Genomic DNA, 15,990 nt, shown 5'->3' on the forward strand with positions numbered 1-15,990 from the left:
CCCAGTTGGGAGGGAAGTTGGCCCGAAAGAGGGGAATAGGGCTGGACGCGCCCTGCAAGGCACTGGCCAGACGATAGGAGGGGCTCCCCCAGAGCCGCCTGGGCTCCAGCCGGGAAGCGGGGGGCTCATTCCGCGGACGCCAGCGGGCAGCGGGAGCGCAGCGGCGGCCAGAGCCGGGCTGGGGGGCGGGGCTCAGGGAAGGGCGTGGCTGGCGCGTGCCCCGCCCCCTCCTCGGGGATGCCGGGATGTTTACACTCCTGACAGCGGCGGCCCGCGGAGGAGGAGCGGGAGTCGTGGGAGGATGGGCCGCCGCTAGGCTCGCGCTCAGGACGCACCTCGCCGTGCGCAGGGTGGGTGCCCGCGCCTGCAGCGTCCGCGGGGGCGGCGCGGCGGGAGGTGGCCAGCGCTCCGGGCCTCGCAGCCACAGCCCCCGGCCCAGCGGGCCTGTCCGCGGCGCCGCCCGGCCGAGCCGCCCGGCCGCCCGGGGTCCCTCGCGGGCGGGAGAACGGAAAGCTCTCCTCTTCCTGGTGAGTCGCTGCTGGGGTCTTGGGCGCGCCGGCCGGGGCCCCGCCCGGTGGGGTCGCCTGCGGGAGCCGGGCGGGGAAGGGAGGTCGGGCCCGCGCACTGCGGCCTGGGGACCCCGCCGGGGTGGAGGAGGGCTCTGCGGGGCGCGCGGCCGAGCCGGTGGGGGCTTCGGTCCGGTCGTGGGCGGCGGCGGGAGCCTCGTGCGCAGTACGGCTCTGGCCGCTGAGGCCGCCACGGTAACTAAGAAACTCCGCGGCCGCGGCGGCGGCGGCGCAACAGGTCTCGGTTTCAGGACCCGAGGAACTTGGCGAAGTCCCGCCTCGCGCCTCCAGGCGCACGCTCATTGGCCGCCTCGGTTACTTATTCGGCGCGGATTGGTTGTGTCCAGATGTCAGGTTTCAGTCGAGCCGGACTGGGCAGAGCCAAGGTCTGGGGAGAAGTGGGTGGTGGGAGCCCTGCAGACAGGGTTTGAGAAGTGCGGGGAGTGTAACCGACCTGTTGGGAGAAGGAGCTTTAGTGGGCCTCTGTTAAGATTAGGAAACGCCAGAGAGAAGGATTTGCAAGGCAATAGTGAACATGGGTGGTGATAGTGGCAATGGAAAAGAAAAAACTTGAACCTTGAGGCCAAAGCCAGGGAGATGAAGGGGAGCGTCGAGAAAAAAGAAAAGTGTGGAGACCATATGGCCTCGGGTCAGCGCCAGGAAGAAAACACGATCTAGAAGAGAGATGCTGCAGTGAGGTCCCAAGAAGCCCTGTTACCTCTTTCTTTTACCCTGTAGGCCTTGGGAGATGATGTGTTAAACAGATGAATCTTGTTCCCGCACAGCTGTAGTCTTTGTTAGGGATGGATACTAAAAATATACCTATTTTACGGTAAGCTACGCTTTCTTCCTGAAGCAGTGTTGGTGATGGAACTGAAAGTTAGAAATATATTGCAGAAATGAAATCGTTTTTCCCCATCTTTGAGGCTATTGATCATAAGGATGCAGTTGAAGCAAGCAAATACCCACAGTTGGTAGAGCTCTGTGTTCTTGTCGTAATTACAACCACTGTTTCTAATCCCTCCAAGGAATTTGCAGTTTCAAAAAGTAAGCACACTCTCTGCAGGATACAGCAAAGTGTCTCGCCAGGTCGCATAATAAATACAGAATAAAGTACAGGATGTGCTTGTGTTCAGTCTGTTCCGTTCAGGAGCAAGAGCTGCTGCGGGTGTGGTCAAAGAATGGCATAGTACTTTCACTCAAAAACTTGGTGGTACGTTTGGGACAAGCAAACACGGAAAACGGTGAAGCAAGAGATAACACTTAACTGTAATGCTTTGTGGCAGTTCTTGCCGAATAGATGCCAGGTATTCTTGGCTGTAACACTTGATGAAGGCCAGTGCACCCAAAATGGTTAACATAAAACGTAAGCGATTTCATTTCCAGAGGAAGGAATCCTTTGCTACCCTCGAGAAGATCCAGTCCACAGCTTGCATCGCTCCTTAAAACCGCAGCATCCCCAGTTTGGCCTTGGACCGGGTCGGAGTTTGCTGGAGTGGGGGAGAGATGTTGGAATTTGGAAAAATTTTACCTATCGGAGGAGTGAAAGGGGCAGAAACTGTATGGGGACGGCGAGAGGAGGGCGCGAAATTAGAAGGCAAAGGCACCCCTAGTGAAGGGCTAGTTGCTTTCCCAGGGTCTAGAGCGGCCTGGGACCCTCTGGGACTCTCGGCTGGAGATACCGCCCTCGAGCGGGAGGCCACGCCCCCGAAGACTGATGGCCTCCACAGCCAGTGGGCGGCGAGGACGGCACGGCTCCTGTTGGGGGGCGGGCACTTCCTCTGGCGCCCCGGGCTCGCGGGAGGGTGCTGAGGTTCTGGAGGTGGAGTGGGCTGGGGTGGGTGAGAGGTGGATGGGCAGAATAAGGAGGGGGTCTTGTGAGATAAACACGCACAGTGAGCGGGGAGCTTGTGAGAGCAACACGTAAAGTGAGGAGTGGGCTTGTGAGATAAGCGGGCAAAGTGAGGGGGGCTTGTGGGATGAACACGCAAAATGAGGGGAGCATGTGAGATAAAATGAGGGGGAGCTTATGGGATAAACACATAAAATGGAGGGGCGGGTCCCTCGGACCCCTCGTGCTCCTCTCCTTTCAAGGTTCAGCCGAACCTCTGTGCTCACTCGATACCTGTGGCTGATGGGGGTTTTTCTCTAAAACTATCTGAAAATGAAAACTAAGAAATAGCAGGATCCAAATCGTTAATCGTTTTTACAGTTACTTGAGACTCTTTCACTGTGATTATTATTTTTTTTTTGTAATTAAGAAAGTCAAGACCGTCCCTTGGGTGCAGACCGACTCATTTCATGCTCTTAAGTGCCCCTGCGGGTTTATGTATTTGGATCATACCTGCAGCGCCCTCCACTCCTCTTCCCACTTACACATTTTCCTGGCTGGACAATTTCAAGAGCTCTTTTCCAGCCCAATAAAACAGCACGTACTCCAAGAATGAGGAAAGCACGTCTGGTATGATGGCAGCGGACTAGAGGAGTGGGGGAGGGGAGAGCTGAGGCCCCGGTGTTAACACCCGAATAATAAATCTCAGTATTGTAGTTTGACACGACCAGAGTGCAGTTGCAGTTTGTGGACCGAAGTATTTAACCTCAGACTCCTCTCCCTTCATCTTTCTGATGGTTGCAATTGTCAGTTTGGGTTTATTGCAGACATTTAAATGTTTTCTTCTTGACCTTTGCGCATTTATTGAAGTGTAGATTTCTCTCGTAGATTTCTTTCTTTCTTACTTATTTTTCCACTTAACTACGTGGTTTAAGATGTCATTAGACTTGGACTTCTGCTCTGTTTGGAGAACAGAAAACTGTTTTCCTAGGAACTGTCTGATGTTTTAAAATGTATCTTTCTGGTATTACTAATGTAGCCACCATTCAGGGTATCTGGAGAGAAGAGAATAATGATTACTTAATGCAGTTTTGGAAAAGAAGTTGCTTAATTAGATGTTAAGTGCCAAAGTTCCTTTCAGGTTTTGTTCCCTTTGATTTTTTTTTTTTTTTTAAAGTAGACTTTGGTATTTAAAAAAATGTGCAGTGCAGCTGCACAAAGCAGTTCTCTGTTCACATTCCTGGTTTCATTCAAATTAAAATATTTGTCCCTTCAAATATTTGCCCAAGAGTTCTGTTGAGTAGGCATTTCAGTACATCATATATAAAACGTGGCAGCAAACTTAGTATATAAACTAAAGGTGTTTTGGAAATGACATTTATGATTACTGTTTGCTCTGAATTGCCTTATCAGCAATTTTTCTCAGCCTTTCTATAAATGTATGGCAAAATGTTTTAAAAAGAATTTCTTCATACTTTTGAATGTTTCAATTTAATTCCTTCTGCCTTCATTTTTGTAGGAAACATAATGGCAATCAAATGTATTTATTTGCAGGACATAATGGCTGTTGACATTTTAAAACATACACGGAACTAATGTAGAACCATATTATTCTTAGAGTTAAAAAACTTCTAAACTGCTGATTCCTCTTGGTGATTAATAGTTGGATATCCCTTTGTAGCCTTTGTATTATATATCTTTACAAATTTTTTTTTTTTTTTTTGGTAAGGAAAACAGAGAATGTATTTCATGGTTTTTGGTGAGCAGTGGGAATGAGAAAGATGGTTAGATGGTCTTGAAGCATTCTTTCACTTTTGTGGCGCAGGATAACCTCTTTATTTAACCTTTGTGAAAATAACACCTCTGTCATACTTTTTATATAATGAGCTTATACAGTGAGCTATGTTGTCATAGCTGTCCAGAGTGTTAATCGGCATAGTTAATCGGCATAATTATACATAAATGAATGGAACTTAATTGGTCTGTCAAGTTTTAGAAATACATGTTTTTTGTTAGTGGAAATAGACTTTTCTATACATCTTGCCACTGATAATAGATTATTTTCTATTGATAGTCAGTGTAAGTAATTAAAGGAAACTTTTTCATTGTAGGTTGCTTTTGTATAGAACAGGGGTTTACAGACTTTCTCTCCAAAGGACCAGAGTATGTATTTCTGGCTTTGGGAACCATATGGTCTTTGTCACAGCTGCCTTGTAGCCATGGATGTACCTGAACAGGTGGGTGGTGGGTGTGGCTGTGCTTTAGTAAAACTTTATTTATACAGTCAGGCTGGGGGGCCCATCCTGCTCTGTCTGGAAGGTCCTTCCAAAGATCTGAATATGATTCTAGCATTGCTGTTTGGGTCGATATGGACTTTGCACAGCAGAGTTTTATATAGCCTTTTCTGGTCCTTTGGTCCCTGTGACAATAAGGCCTAGTCATTCATGGCCAAATTTTGTGTTTAGAGACCTTATAAAAATAACAGCCTCGTTTAGATTTAGTCACCTTTTCGGGGCTATCATTCTTCGCCTTTTGGGGGTTCCCATGCCCATCCAGTGATGTCGAATGAACAAGCCCCTCTCTCTGGCTTCCTTCTGGTTACTAAACCAAGATGGACTCTGATGTCAGACATTTATCTTTGCTTGACTGACTGATAACACCGGTAGGAATGTGTTTTAATGTGTTTCTTTAGCAATTTTTATTCTAAGTCGACTGAAATGACTGCCTTTGTTGCTTTTAGAAAGAATTTCTGGTATGAACAAGAGGGTGCACAGATTTTTTTTTTTTCCTTTTAGAACTGTTGAGTCTTTTAAAAAACTTTTTTTCCAGTAAAGAAAAAAAAAATTGTCTAGAAAGGGCGGTGCTTGTGAGGTACCTCACTCTTCTTGACTTTCAGTAGAATGAGCTGTAGGCTGACTTGGGTGCAGCTACCGTTAAGCCGAACGATGGAGTGGAAAATGCAACAGTTTTGAGCCAACCCAGTGGGATTTGCCCAGCCCCACCCCGCCCAGGAGTGGGTCCTGGGTGGGCGAAATATTGAGTCCTCAGGGCTCCGGAGCTTCCGGGTTAGTTGTCATCAGCCTTTTCTCTTCATGTGACCTTGTTGCACAAACATGACCATTTTCTGTAGGTCCCATGCCATGAGAAGGACCAGGGCGCAGCTTTCTCTCCTGCTCTGGGACCTGGGTTGAGTTCCTGCATTTGTTTGGACCATGGTTTTCTTAGAAGCTCAGGTCACATTGCTTTGAGGAGTGAATGAAAACATCTTTGGAGAAGTATGGTGGGAGGCTCAGTGAGCGTTAGTTTCATTTCATCTATTTCTCTATTCTTAGGACTGGCGGTGGTGGGAAGCAAATCTCTTCTCAGTTTCTTCTGATGATAGGCCCTGCTGCCCGCCTTCCTCGGCCCAGCTTGGTCTGAGCAGGCTCCTGCCCACCTCCAGCTCTGCTGTCCTTTCTCCTTTCTCTGCCTTAATTCTTCTTGCCTTTTGCCCTGTGATTTCCATATTCATGGTTTAGTGATTCCCAATCTGTGTTAATATTTGTATTACCTTTTTTTTGGGGAGGGGGGTGTCAGTAATTCCTAGTTCCTCAGGTAGAAAAAGCCACAAGAGACGTAGGGGTTATATTTTGGACAACCACAGAAGGAGAGAGTTGCAGAAATATTCTCAAATACTGACTCAAAAAATGGAAAAATTTAGAATATTCTTTCTAGTGTGTTTCCAATTCTGTTTTTTTTTTTTTTTTTTTTTTTAAATTCTCATATTTACCTGGCAGATTACTGTAATTTCTGTTGTGGTTGCAACTGTAACAAAGGCACATATTCTCTATCATATTCTAATTGGGAAAATTGAAAAGGTAGACATGTGTTTGAAAAATTGTTAGGCATCTAAAAGGAAAGGAGTTGGAAATCTGCCTTTGCCTTGTTTACCTAACTGCGGGACCTTATGGTAAAATGATGTGATCTGTTTGCATGTGGGCATAAAGACACCAGAACTGGATGATAGGTAGTTTATTTTAAGCAGAGAGCATGTCATTATTTCACATAGTTTACGTCTAGGCATGGTTTACTATTCAACGAATACAGATACATTGAAAGCTATTTATACAAGAAGAATGCTTATTAATGGATTGATTTTATAGCAATAAATTAATATTTCATTCTCATTTCTTGGTAATCTACAAACTCACTTTTTTTTTTTTAGAGTCTTTGGTATTAAAACACATTTAGAATAGCATAGTGACAGGTGAGGCATTCAGTGAAAACTGGCATTTTTTTTTTTTAACATTTTCAGTATGTGAAGTCAAGTTTTAATGAAGTTTTTACATTTAGTAAATATTTTGGTTATTGAATGGCATATTGTTTTCCACTTCACTTTGTCATTTTATGACTAAGTGTTTAACATATCAGCTGTTGGAGTTCCCATTGTGGCTCAGCGGTAATGAACCCAACTAGTATCTAAGATGATGTGGGTTCAATCCCTGGTCTTGCTCAGTGGGTTAAGGATCCATTGTTGCCATCAGCTGTGGTGTAGGTTGCAGACACGGCTCTGATCCTGCATGGCTCTGGCCATGGCCAGCAGCTGTAGCTCTAATTCCACCCCTAGCCTGGGAACTTCCGTATGACACACCTGGGGCCCTAAAAAGACCAAAAAAAAAAAAATCAACTGTTGATACTGAGTGGTAGTTTATCAGGCAGTTCTCCCACTACTCTTCTAATCATTCCTTCTCCTTTTTAAGCGGGAAGGACTTTATTCAACTGCATTTAATAGTATTTGATAGTTGGGAGGAAGTCTGAGCTTCTAGCAAAGTGTCCCAGTAGCCAGCCACCAAGGGAGTTGCTGTCTCTTTCGTGATCAGAGAGCCGCCAGCCTGGGACCACACAGCACTGCCCTGACCACAGCACAGCCCATGGAGGAAGATGCTGCTGTTCTGGGTGCCCCAGAACCATACCTGGACTGCTGTGGGCCCAGGTGGTGGGTACTTGGGCTCTGGCACATTACATCTTCTGGATGAGTTTCCTAGGGTTGCCTCAGCAAATCACCATACAGCAGGAGGCTTAAAACAACAGAAGTGTACTCTTTCACAGCATCACGTTGTCCCCAGGGCTGTGCTCTCTGCAGGCTCTAGGGTGAGTGTGCCCTGCCTTCTCCGAGCTTCTGTGTTGGCACCATCCTTGACGTTCCTTGGCTGGCAGACCCATCACTTGGGTCTTTGCTCTGTCACGTGGGTCCCCTTCTTCCTGTGTCTCCTTCACTTCTAAGGACACCTCTTACAGTCAGGGTCACCTGATGACCTCATCGGTACCTCTAATCACTCTTACACTTAAAATTTAACAAGTAAAGCCTATACTCTTTTTTATTTTCCCCCCAGATTCTTTACTGCACAAAAACTTTGATTTTTTAATTCGAGCAGAATATTTCAAGGTCGTGCAGAGATGACACCTAAGAGACGAAGGCACCCTAGTTAGGCTGTACATCTGTAATCTACCATTCATATTCTACTGCTGCCACCAAACGGCTGTTCCGCATGCAAGTTTTCCATTCACCGTGAGCTTGTGGTTTCCCTTAGGAGACCTTAAATGCGTGATGCGCTACATCAGGTACTTTCAGACCTGGAAGGAAACTTACACATTGTGTAAGGTGGCCTTTTCATTTAATATGAGAATAAACCGAAACCAAGGATGTGAGTTCGCTGGTCCACCTTCCGCTGGATTCTAAACAGCCCGTATTGCCTTGTGTGTTACCTCCGCACCCCCTCTTGGTAGGAGGCATGCTGTTTTGTTTTCACTTCTCCTGAATCAGCAGAACTTGCTGTGTTCATGGTGTGTGCTCTAAAGACTCGCTGATAGAGTGACATCGCTCCTCCGATGGCCCATGGCAGGGCCTTGATTCAGGTCAGCAGGTATTGGAGTGGGGAGGCATTTCTCTTGCCTCCAAAATGAGGGATGTTAGGAGTTGCCTTCCTGGCTCAGCGGAAACGAATCTGACTACTATCCATGAGGGCCTGGGTTTGATCCCTGGCTTCGCTCAGTGGGTTAAGGATGCGGTGTTGCTGTGAGCTGTGGTGTGGGTCACAGACACAGCTCGGATCTGGCGTTGCTGTGGCTGTGGTGTAGGCCGGCAGCTGCAGCTCTGATTGTACCCCTAGCCTGGGAACCTCCATATGCTGCAGGCGCAGCCCTAAAAATAAAATTAAATTAAAATGAGGGACGTTAGGTGTGTTCCCATGTAGGATGGAAGGAGAAGAAATTCCCCCTGTGACGGCTGGTCCTAGGGAGGAGACCTTAGTTAGACAGTAGGTTGCAAAGGCCAGAAAGCTCATGGGTGATCACAGGGTTGTCTGGTGAGTATTTCATGAACACGTATTTCAGTATATTATGTATTTTATACCTTGATTCATAAGAGCCAGCCTTCATTGTTGTTTGTCATTTTGAGAGTAGCTTCTATGCCTGAAATATTTGGCAACTCCACTGACTAGTTACTTTCTCTAATTTCTTCTCCTCTTGCCCTGATTCAGAGATCTCTATTGGCTGTTTTATTTTTTTTTTTCCTCTGCAGCCACGCCTCCCTCTTTAGAAGTTGGTTTTCATTTATTTATTGTGTATGTTCCTTGTTTCAGCAAAAATCCTGTCTTACACAGCAAAATGATTAAAGATTAGGCAAATCAATTCCAAAGGATTTATGTCATGATTCCTTGAAACAGTGATAACTATTTATACATTGAAAATAATTCTTTCGAAACTTGTAGAGCTGTTCAAGAATACACGCTGATCTTTTTGCCATCACCAGGATAAGTTGCATTTTCCAAACATTTTCCCATGACTGTGTTTCACAAACTATGGTCTTCAGAATGCCTGTGTCAGAGATTCTGGTTTGTCATGTACAGGCACTGGTGTTTAAAAACAAGGACTCCAGCTGATTTTTTCCACAGATTTGGGAAGCTGCTAGTCTGTGATGTATTGCAAGAACTATTCCTCAGGCAGCAATAAGAAACGCCACACATCTTTTTAAAAAAGGCTTTTTAATTTAAACAATTATTTATTTGTGGTGGAAGTCCGTTCTGCTGCTACCACCCTTTCTCACTGGGAGTGTGCTGTCCGTACGCTTAATAATCAGACCCTTGTAGCACATGTAACCAGTGCCTCAGCTCACGTGGTGGCTAGGTGTTATGGCAATCACTGTTATACATCAGTTACGATGAATTTTATATGTGTATATTATATATATGAATTTATAAATAATTTAAATTTATATATAATTATATAGAACATATATATGTACATATAGTTATACATAATAATTGAGTAGTAATTGAAGAGAAAAATCCCACTTCAAACAAGTGAAAGAAAATAGTACATCTAAGTGTTAGCTTTAGTTCTGTTCCAACCAAACGGCCTCCTGTGAGCATACTGCCTCTGCTGTGTGCTTGTTCTGACCATTTTTGGCATTTTTAGGGTATTTTTCTCAGCTGGGTGTGAAAGCGTCCCACTTCCCTTGCCCCTGAGATGGTTTGCTATTTGCTTAAGGCAGAAGGCCTTTGCTTTGCAGTGGGGATTTTGCCTCCCGTCCCCACGGCCAAGTTCCACCTGCAGTTCCCTCTTGCCCCCGGCTTGGCCGCACCAGGCTGTTCTGTCTTGCGAATCGGGCCCTGCTGGAAAGTGTTCAGCAGCGTCATGATGACTAACCTGTGCCTTTTTCCATGACTGTCTTATTTCCATTGATAACAAGTGGCTGGTACTCGAGTCTCTTCTCACTTTCCTCCTTGTCATTAGATACAAGCCTTCACATGTAAGAATGTTCTTTGTTTAAGAACGCCTACTTGGCCATTCGAAAACTACTTTCCATCAGTGATTTTTTTTTTTAATAATGATTTTTATTTTTTCTATTATAGTTGGTTTACAGTGTTCTGTCAATTTTCTACTATACAGCAAAGTGACCAGGTCACACACGCACACACACACGCATATATACGCACATTCTTTTTCTCATATTTTCCTCCATCATGCTCCATCACAAGTGACTAGACGTGATTGTTTATTTTTTTACCTTTTTCTTTAATTTGGAACTTATCAATAAGTCCATGCCCCTTTTATTTATAACCATTTCTACCCCCACCTTAATATATATATATAAACATATAAAAATATATATGTAAATGTGTAAAATAATGTATGAAGGTGCAGCAGAACCATGAAGGTTTTGCAGTCCTGGATTGAGTCCAGGTTCCTTTTTATATATTTTCAAATGCCAAGCACAGGGTCTTATGGGGAACTAAATTAAAGTCCACAGAACTCGGTTTAAGAGTTGAGTGTCTGGCTAAGGAAAGCATTGATGGGGGTGATTAATGGCTCTGTTCATAAAAGGAGCCGGGGCTGTAATGATTACTAAAGGTACCTGGGCACCCTTGTCTCCACGAATGTGGTCCACGTAGGGCGTGCTGCCGTTCCTTTTTGCTCACAAGACGGGTTGTCAACCTCTGAGTGACGATATTTCCAGGGTAAGACTTGGATGCCCATTTTTCATTGTGACCTTGGTGGGGCATTTGCAGATGCATTTCGAGACCGTTGGAAGGATGATCCAGTGGGTTGCACAGCATTTGGTGTCAAACTTCGTCTCAAGCGGGCTGTCTCTGCATTTGGAAGGCTTACCCGCCTGCAAGCAGAGGGGCAGCCCGAGTGCTCGCTGGAGACCTGCGGAAGCTGTAAGGGGGACGATCCTGTGATTCTGCTCACCCTTTGGCTCTCCTCTTCCCTTGTTCCTTTATTTTTCTCCTCACCTCCCTGCAGGTTCCTGTGACTTCACGGCCTGAAGAAAGAGGAATTGGAGGGGTTCGGCAGGTAGCTGAACACGAGTGGACAGATAATTTAAGGAAAGATCTGTATTTAAGCTTTTAAAGCTCTTTCAGTTTTGATTAATTGCAGAAGGCGGGAGGTAGGGAGGAGCAAATGTATCATCGGCCTGGCTCACCCGTTGTTTTTAATGGCTCTGTACTGGGACTTGTGTTGTCAGCTTGGACCCAGACCTGCCTTTCCAGGTTCACTTCTTTATATTCCGCTAGATGTTAGCCACATCTGACAACTTACTTTTTTTTTTTTTTTTTTTTTTTTTTTGATATATTGTGTGCTCTCTCTGGCTTCTCTGCCTTATCTTTATGCTTCTCTCACTGTTCTTAACGCCCATTTTCTGTGCTTCAGCTCTTCGGTCTCCGTGTATAAAAATCATCTTTACCCTTGAAAGCTCTACTCACATATCATACAAAAAATACAGAGAGAGCTCTTTTCTGCTTCTTTAGGCCTTTAGTACTTAGCGACTCTCCCCGTAGTTGTACTTGTCGTAGCTTCCTTCCTGGAATATAAGCTTCTGGAAGGTGTGAATCATGTCCTGTACATATTTGTGTTTCCCGCAGAGCCTGGGACCATTCTTATTAGAACTGGCCCTTCAGGGGCTGGCAGGTGATGGCATCCCATTGACTGTTTGGGGCAGAGGGTCTGGGCGGATCCCTGAAGCAAGAGGCTGTCCAGGACAGTTGATCAGTTGATTTCAGGGCAGTCTAGGGTGAATGGCAGACACCCGTCCCTGCAAGGGCCACAGGGTGTTAGATGCAGGCCTCCACATGTGAGTTCTGTTCTTTTTTTTTTTTTCTTTTTAGGGCTGCACCTGTGGCATGTGGAGGTTCCCAGGCCAAGGGGCGAATAGGAGCTGTAGCTGCCAGCCTTTGCCACAGCCACAGCCACACAGATCCGAGCTGCATCTTCGACCTACACCACAGCTCATGGCAACACCGGATCCTTAACCCAGTGAACGAGGCCAGGGATTGATTCTGCGTCCTCATGGATGCTAGTCAGACTTGTTTCTACTGAATCATGTCAGGAACTCTGAGTTCTTTATTTAAGAAGGATGCGAGCGAGGATTTCCTCTCCGAAATGGGTGAAGGTCTGATCCGTAGGGGGTCACTGTCAGGTGAGAGTCTGGGCTTGGTGTTCGAACTCTGAATTCTAAGTTCCGAAAGATCTCAGAGTGGGGTGAGATGGTGACCAGGAGTGGGAAAAACACGGTGGTGGTGGGAAAGGGTGCAGACTGAGGTAGGGACGAGCTGGGTGCTTAGGTGTAGGTCAGAGGCTTGGGCAGCAAGGAACCAAGAATTAGGACATGAGGTTAAAGCAGGACCGGGAGTCAGAATAAACTGATTTGAATCTGATGTAGCAAGATGTCCACTGAGTATCCTTATGTTTCCCTGCCTTAGCCCATTCCAGGTTCAAGGTCAGTGGTCTGGCTTTTCTGTAAAGAGGAAGGAACCTCTCTCTCTCTCTCCTTCTCTCTCTCTCTCTCTCTCTCTCTCTCTCTCTCTCGCCATATAATGTGTTTACTGTACATTTGCCACATTTTGATGTCCTAATAATCCCCTCATGGAGAAAATGTTGAACTAAGTTAATGAAGAAATAACTAGCAAAATACTTGAAACTGTTCCCTTCTTGGGAAGAATTACTAATTTGAATTGATGGAGGATTATTTGATTTTGTGGCCATCAAATGCTGATATAAAGTTGTTTCACTTCAAAATGCTTTTTTTAAAGCATTTTTTTCATTGTTTTCTTTGCTAGAAGTTTAAAAGAACAACCCCAATGTCAATAATTATTTAAAAAAAACATTTAAAGTACTTATAAAAGGTTAAGCCACATGGGCCAAAGATACACTGTCTGTTCATGAAGTCAGGGAAAAAGCACATCGGAAATTAACCTGGGAAGGTACCCAGAGATGGTGTCTTCCAGGGCCTTAAATACTATGCTCAGAGGATTGGTCCTTTGCTCTCCTGTGATACGACTGTAAAGAGGTACTTTGCAACTTTATGCTTTCACATTCTGTTTTTAATAGCAATAAAAGCTCTAGTGCTTTGATACCTGTGTATTAGGTTCTTAATTAATGGCAGGTCAGGAACTAGCATCACAATAAAACCAAGGTTATTATAAAGGGGAACACAGGTATATTTATTCAGTAATGTATTAAGATGCATTTGGTTTATGAGATGTATGAAGAAATTTAGTTTATATTTGCAAATCTAGACTTCAGGGATAGTATACCTTAAAATTACCAAGAAAAAGGACTATTTCTTTTTTTTTTTTTTTTTAAAGACCCCCCCCCCCAGTATCTTCTAACTCTTCTCCCCTTTTAAAATTTAGGATTGAGTTAAATTTTTTTGTCTGGATACCTATGGATACGTTTCTTAAAGAAACACCCCCAACACCTTCTCCGTGTTTCTAGGTAGGTTTTCCCTTGTTTGAAATCCTTCAGTTCTCATCTAGGATAAATAACTCAGGCCCCTAGTCTCCTAACAGTGTGCTTTGGGTGTTGGTTTGTGCTCCTGTCTTCCTGCCCTGCTTCGGTGGGGACATCCCCTTTCCCTGAGCTTGCCTGGTCCCACCATTCTTTCAGGCTCACCTCCCATCTTCTTTGCAAGGCCTGGCCTGGGCATCCTTCGCCAGCCTGCCTGGGCATCCTTCGCCAGCTGCTGTGTGTCGGTCAGAAGGACACTTGCTTCCTGACACCGTAAAGTCCCTTTTCTCATGTCTCCCCAGGAATCACTGAGGGATCAGAATTGCCTCAGTCCGTTCTGTATCCCCAGCAGCTGCAGTAAACACATTAGCTTGGCTCAAAAAGTGGCTGAATGAGTTGGAGAGAATAAGAAAGTAAGAGAGCTGGGCATCTCGGATGGCCCCCGCTTTGGCGGGAGTCCGAGTAGGTGATAGCGGCCTTTACCTCTAGTTCTAGAATCTTTCCTCCCTTTCCCTGACCCCCCTTCCCCCCCACCTTTGAGCAGCTGTGGCTCCTTATTGAAAGGAGATGAAATAAAGAAATGGAGACTTAACTTACCTGAAGATCTTAGGACATTTTATCCGTGTCAGTCTGTAGCATGCACTTGCTAAGCATTAAGAGGCATCATCGCTCTGTTTATGGGGACAATTTCTGATTCTTTGGCAGTTTAGACGTCCTCTCTTGTCTTTCATCAGCAGGAAGAGTGTGATCATGGGAGTTAGGAGGAACACAGTTTGTCTCATTTGGTTTTAAATGTCTTCTTGTATTTCTGCACAAAATGTACTTATGGCTGGTCTTACATGTCATTGCGGTGCTAAGATTGTCCTGTAGGTCCTTCCGTGCACAGCGCCTAGAGGTCAAATGAATATTAAAATGGTAAAAATACCTACTGTTGGTTAGAGAAGGGAGAGGCGAAATACTCCAAGATTCAGGAAATACAAGTTTTGCCTTAGTTTGGTTTTGTTTTGTTTTTCCCCACACCTGCAGCATGTAGAAGTTCCCAGGCCAGGGATCAAACCTGAACCCGAGCCACAGCAGGGCCAATGCCTGAGTCTTAACCCACCAAGCCACCGGGGAACTCCGTGCCTTAGTTTCAGATAAAGTTATCGTAGTGCCTAATGCTAAAGAACAAAGAAGAGATATTAACCAGATCAGTTGAGGGTTCACCATCTACTGTTAAGCAGAATAGCTTCCTCTGTTCTCATTAAATCTACACCCATCCAAACCAAGCAGGTTAAGAACAAATGATGGCTTCTTTGTGTGGCCGAGGCGGGGGCTGCCTCTGTCTTGTCACAAGTGCAAGGCATTTGTGGAAGGTACAGTGACACTGCCTATCAGGCCGCTGATTATATGTGGCTGGGACACTGCAGAGAAGTCTGGCCTCGGCTGCAGCTCTGGAGTCTACACTGTGGAAGGGGGCGAGGAGCCTGACTAGGGTGGGGAGGTGTGTCAGGCCTCATTCGCTGTGGCTCACTTAAAAGGGCAGTGTCACCAAAAGGTAAGAAAATACTCAGTGCATCCTGGGAGAAATTAAAAGTTCATTTGTGTGTTGCTGCCTGACTTTAGCTGTAAGTATAGCATACAAGGTCTTTGGGTCTTGTGAAGACCCAAATAATGCTGTTTCCATCCTTAATAAGTCTGTGATTTTAAAGCCTCATATTCTCTGCCATCTTTCTAAGATTCTATCATTTCTTTAGTCAGAGGAATGGATTTTGGTAAAGTCAGAAGGTTTCTGAAAACAAAACTGAAGTGTTATCAATTATGTAATTCCATTTTGAGTCTTTAAGTCTATAATCAGTGTTAGATTCTCAGCTTTTTTTTTTTTTTTTTGTATTTTCTAGGAGCACACCCATGGCATATGGAGGTTCCCAGGCTAGGGGTCTGATCAGAGCTGTAGCCACCAGCCTACACCACAGCCACAGCAACTTGGGATCCGATCCGAGTCTGCGACCTACACCACAGCTCACAGCAATACCAGATCCTTAACCCACTGAGCGAGGCCAGGGACTGAACCTGCAACCTCATGGTTCCTAGTCGGATTCGTTAACCACTGTGCCACGATGGGACCTCCGTAGATTCTCAGCTATTTTCTGAGTCCTTCATATTTAAAGTCTCATCTAAAATCCTAGGCAGCTTCCTCGGCATGACATGTTTGTTATTCCTACTATTGCTTTAAAAGAGTAATCCTTAGTCTTTGGGTAGTGTCCTCAGAATGTCATGGTTTCACATGATACATGTGCCAGAGAAAGTCCATTTGTTTCTAGCGAGTGTAAGCGTTCAGAT

General features: G+C 45.3%; 1 protein-coding gene across 6 annotated transcripts in view; it reads left to right on the forward strand.

Moving 5' to 3' along the window:
• Positions 1-251: 251 nt before the first annotated feature.
• NEK7 (NIMA related kinase 7) overlaps positions 252-15,990 on the forward strand; it is a 158,010-nt gene continuing 142,271 nt past the window's right edge. For 4 of the 6 annotated variants that reach the window (XM_005667989.4, XM_021064489.2, XM_021064488.2 and 1 more), the window contains exon 1: positions 252-527. The gene's annotated coding sequence lies outside the window, so the exon portion shown is untranslated. The remainder of the gene's footprint in view (positions 528-15,990) is intronic. The other 2 variants (XM_084979391.1, XM_084979392.1) reach the window with 1 other exon arrangement.

Source organism: Sus scrofa, chromosome 10, assembly GCF_054392235.1.
Source record: "Sus scrofa isolate SSC_HxYL_T2T_F1_AM1 chromosome 10, Sscrofa_HxYL_maternal_Yorkshire_Landrace_v2.0, whole genome shotgun sequence".
Taxonomy (NCBI): domain Eukaryota; kingdom Metazoa; phylum Chordata; class Mammalia; order Artiodactyla; family Suidae; genus Sus; species Sus scrofa.